Source organism: Macadamia integrifolia, unplaced genomic scaffold, assembly GCF_013358625.1.
Source record: "Macadamia integrifolia cultivar HAES 741 unplaced genomic scaffold, SCU_Mint_v3 scaffold1985, whole genome shotgun sequence".
In the NCBI taxonomy this organism is placed as follows: domain Eukaryota; kingdom Viridiplantae; phylum Streptophyta; class Magnoliopsida; order Proteales; family Proteaceae; genus Macadamia; species Macadamia integrifolia.
The window spans coordinates 72,075-77,682 of record NW_024868451.1 but is presented as its reverse complement, the minus strand read 5'-3'; positions in this window follow the sequence as shown (position 1 = coordinate 77,682).

The window sequence follows — 5,608 nt, the reverse complement described above, 5'->3', positions numbered from 1 at the left end:
GAGAGCAACTAAAAAAACTAGAAGAAGAATGAATTGTGTCTCCTCCTCTTGCATGAGTTGTATTTATAGGGAATGGAGAGGTAGGGTAACAATTTTCTCTTTCCTAAAAGAGAGAAACCCACAATTGATTGTGAGATCTTTTGAGTCCAAAAGTGCTAAGATGGAGGAGAGAGAAGAGATAAATAAATTTTGAGAAATTTCCTATAATTTTTTTGCTTATTTTCTTTCCTTTTTTTTCTAATTTATTTTTCTTCTTTTTCACTCTCCTAGGGACGATTTCTTTTCTTCCTTTGTGTGATTTGGACAATCTTTGGTGATGATGTGGAGGAGAGAGAAGATTTGGACAATCTTTGTTTCTCCCATTTTTTTCTCTTTCCTTTTTTTTTCTTCTCTTCTTGCTTCCACGATTTTCCTGGAAATTCCCTCCATGCCCTTAGTGCTTTAAGTGAGTGAAAAGCAGGAAATCTTCAACAAATTCTCTAAAAAAAAACAACCATGAGATTCGAACTTGAGACCTCTTGGTGAGCAAGGGAATTTTGTACACCATAGCTCACCAACTAAGCTAGGTAGTTGTTGTTACCAAAAACAAATCTTTAATCACTTAACGATGTGGTCCATCGATCCTTGTTGATATTTGGAGTATTCCTTGTACCTCTGGGACAATTGCAAACGGGCTGGTTCTGCATCTCGGTTCAGTTCTGATCCATTATTCTTTTTCTGACCCGAAAAAGAATAATCATTTGTACGGATGACCAAACGAATGTGTACTTTTAATTGAACACGTCCATCTTGCTCAGAATTTCGTCTTCTTCGCAACCATAGAAAGAAATAGGACCTCTTTACGTGTAAAATTGAAGATATAACGCCCGATAGTCCTTAAGGCCTTGAAAATATAAAACCTGTAAAAAGAGAATAAAACCCAAGGTAGCTCCATTCTAAATATGTAAAATGCATGTTTTACTACCCTAGATTTCACACATAAATGTGCTCATCAGCCCCACAACCAAATAACCCGATTTTTTACCGGTATAACTCATCGGAGGATTTCACCGATTAAAGCCAAATTGGTCCCTTTGTGTAGAAATGAATATTTAATTATATCGGGTCATTTCTAAGGTGTTTCCAGTATACGAGCCCCACCCCTTGGTGCATTTTACTATTAAAGCTTAGGTAAATCTACAAGTTACTAGTGGTTGTCATTCGGGTTGCATTATCTATGTCCAAAAGTTTAAATTTGACCGGGATTTTGGGTATGGGTGTAACACATGTCAAGCCAATATGGCCACATATATATGGTGCCTCATGATTTATATACTTTCTGAAAGGAGGGAGCGAGGGAGGGGGAGAGAAAGAGAGTTTCAAAAGGATACCCACAAGGTCATAAAGAGAGAGTATCAAGAAGAGAGAGTCACGGACACGTAAAGCAATGTATATGTCTCTTTTTCCTTATAATCGTCAAATAATTTCATTGATTAGCTGGTTTCCAAAGAATGGATTACCCCTCTCTTTATATTATAGATGATACTTTTTGCATTGTTTTAGTGCTTCACCCCCACCACCCTGAAAAAAAAAAAAGTCTGGTGTAACATAGTGAGTCAACCCTGGTTATTAAATATAAACAGTTAAACAGAAATTGATGAATGAATAGATTATATTATCCCTATCTTTATAATATTGATCATGTTCTCTTTTGACTGCACCAACCTACCTTTTTTTTTTTGGCGGAGGTTGGGGGAGGGTGGGTGTGAGGGGGCCTCCTCTTTGAGACTTTAACATTCTCCTTTCTTTCATTTTTAGTGACATGTTTTGATTTCTAAATAAAATTTGACTTTTCTTTGAAGCCTAAGGTTATGTTTTGTATGAATCTAAACAATGAAAATATTGCTTGGTATATTTTGTTGTTTTAGAATGTATTCTGGACTCATGATACATTCTCAGAATGTATACCAAATATTGTCTAAATCTTCTACCTTAAGCTCCACAATAATAATCAAAAACTTCGTCAAACATTAAGCCATTATCTTTTGTCATTGGTGAAACTATTAGGCAACGTTTATGTTGTTTATGTGTCTAGAAAGAAACGGCTTTTCATATTTTTGAAAGCAAAAATAAATTTTTTGGTATTTGATACACTTGTTTCTCGAAACGTTTTTTGCAGACATAATGACCCAATAGTATCATCGGATGCCCAAAAGAGAGAGATGGTTCAATTGTCTCTTTTTAGGTTTAAATAGTTGAGAGATATATCGAGCACAACAACCTTTTTTTTCTCTCAAATTCATTTGACTTGTTTCGTCAAAGTGGTTTATAGAATTGTAAATAAACATAAATTTTGATTTATGTTTCTAGAAATGGGTGAAACAGAACAATTTTATCAAACGCTTTTTAGGCTGTTTCTCCGTTTTTGTGAATAAAAAAACATAAACATGGCCGAAACGGAACAAACTGTGCCTTAGAATACTCCATGAAACCATAAACCTATAAAACCATGTCTTGACGTGAAATTGAAGCATGAACACTAGTTTGAATGTGGCTGCCAGAGAGAGAGAGAGAGAGAGAGAGAGAAGATGTAGGCAGAGATTGATCATCAAACTTGAAAGGCTATCAGATGATCTAACTATGGTTGTAGCTATAATGGAGTCAATGCAGAAGAATTGGGTGGATCTCAGCTCGTTAGCTCCAATACTTGCACATATAGGAGGACCACTTGTTACTAAAAAGTTAAGGGAGAGGGTTTCCCACGAAAGCAGAGTAGCTATAATGGAGTCAATGCGGAAGAACTGGGTGGATCTCAGCTCATTAGCTCCAATACTTGCACATATAGGAGGACCACTTGTTAATAAGAAGTTGAGGGAGAGGGTTCCCATGACACCAGAGTAGTAATTTGGGCGTATGAAAAACCTTACATTATGAGTTGTAAATAGAGGGTATAGTGAAGTTTATAGGGTGCATGCCTCCATGCAATTTTATGGTCAAACGTTGTTGTTTTTAATAGCACTACAAGAAATAATTGTGCTTTGGTATTGATTACCCATAATTAATAATCTTTTTTTTTTTTGGTAACAATAAGCTTCCATTTTAAGTAAGAATGAGAGGTTAGTTAAGTAAAACAGTCTCTAATAAGTCAGTTAAAGAATTAAAATATTTAAAAAGGGAGAGGGTTCCATAAGAGGTGGTGTGGCTCATACGCCAACCAAGGAACAGTGGGAGTGTGTATAGAAACATCCAAAACTACAGAATTTTAGTTATTCATGAGGGTAAGGCAATCATTTTGGCATTCCTGTGTCTAAGTGTATGAACCACACTACCTTTTATGCTTTTTGTCCCCATAAAATGATAATCTGTTAAAACACTTGAGCACACCTTATCAATGAATGAGAAAGGCTATGTACAATCAAAAGAAGAGAAGTTTTTATTGAACCTGGAAAACCTAGAGTGGTTATGTCTCCCAAACTTATTTCTTTTTTTAGTTATTTTCCCAATTCAATCACTAGAAATCATGTTTTATCATACAATTTGAATCTATTCCATGTGGACATAATAATAAAATAAGGAGGAGGATTTCCAACAAGGGTAGTGTAAGAAGGAATCTACACATAATACCGATGCTGGAAAATGTTATTATCCTAATAGGTTCACATGGGTCCCACATAGTCAGAATAGGAGAGAAAATGTCAATGTTGGCTTTACCTTATTATGTGAGAAGGGTATAAAAGATTTTGTACAAAAGCAATGTAGTAATCTTTTTTCCATACAATAAATAAAAGGGGCAATTTCCTAGATATATGAGATGAGAAAACCAATTACATAACAAGTAAATTTATAAAGTGTAAAACAAAGTCCAACCAACTTGTTTTGTAATTAATTACTTTTTTTTTTTAATTTTCATATCTTAGGAAATTTTCCCTATCAATAATTAAGATCCTCCGAGTTGTGATAAAAAAAAAAGGGAGACGAAAGAAAGGAGAGATTGTTGGAGACTTGGAGTACAAAAAAAGAGGGAGATGAGTTTATTTCTTCTTCTTCTTTTGGGTAGGAAACAGGTAGAAGAAATTGCAACTGCTAAGGAGGTTAGATTACAGTGTGTTGTGGGGAACACTATAACTGAATAGTATTTTTTTTTTTTAATAAGTTTATTTTCATCTTTTATTAAAAAAATAAATAAAGAGAGAGAAAAGGAAGAAGAAGACAAAATTTTTAATTTTATTTTGGACAAAAGAATGTCACTTGGTTGCTCGCTCCTGTCTCTAAACGTAGTGGGAAAGCGAAATAGTGTCCCCACTCCTATTGATGCTATGTGCACCATCGGCACAACCAAGGACTGTTCTTTTTCGCTTTATTTTGTTTTAAGTGATGCGTAGTGGACCTGGCTAAGTCATCTGACTGTAATACTGTATCACAGTTGGGGGGAAAGCATCCAAGGACATTTATGATATACATGAGGTGAATGCATTATTGCATGAAATGCCTTCGGATGCATATCCTGCTCATATGGCTTTGGCCATCGGATGAAAGATTGGGGGCTCATTTTGATGGTTTGGTGGGCCTATCCTGAAGGAAAGAGATTCTGGATCCTGCAAATTTTAGATTTTAAACAAACCCATTATTCCTACTTAAAAAAACGTATGGCCCATTTGGGTATTTCATGGTTCAAGCTTATGCTAAATTCAGCTTACTATAGGAAAGTAATACATGGAAGGGATGGCTGTGAATGTGATCTATCAAAGCCATGTCCATTGCAGACACAAATTTCTACACAAACAAGTCAGATAAGTATAGAAAGACAATTGGGCGTAACTCAAGATCATGAAAATTAGAATCATGTATCAAATCGATCAATGCCGATTTTGATTCGAATTGGCCATGACTGAATTTGAATCGGCCAGATCAATCATGGCTGATTTCAATTATAAACTGTTCATTTTCAAAGCTTGAAAAATCATTCTTCTATAATGATATCAATAAAAAATGCCATGAAACTTGAACCTAAAACAAAACTGATGCAAACAAGATGACATAGAAATTTAACGAGATTCACACACCAATATAATGTGCTATGCCCTAAGATGAAGAAGAAGATAATTCACCATGTTAGAAAAAAAAAAGTTACAGTGGAGATCTCTCAAGATCACCCGAATCCATAGCAATAACACTCATCTAGAAACCCTAGCACGGAAAAATCCCAAATTTCTTGTTTTTTATTAGGAACCCCAAATCTCACTTACTTACACAGTTTGACATCATAATATATAATTACTCCTTTCGTATGTGTAATTAAAAGCAAAACAAAATGAGAAATATATTAGTAAAAGAGATTTAAAAAAAAAAAAAAAATAGGATCCTCCATGTGTCAAATATCTTTGATTTTTTTTGGTGGAATAAAGTATCTTTGATTCACAGCTGGACTTAGATGTCATGCATATAGCATAATAAATACTTATAAGATAGTCTTTCAAACTAGAGAGGTATTCTCAAATTCTAAAATCCTCAAATCATTCCTTAGGTAGGACTAGGGAATATACTCATAATCTTCTTTTCTTCAGGGAAGACATCCTCCCCTTTTGAAATCGAATATGCCTTTTGTTGGTATATGATGTCTTGTATTCAG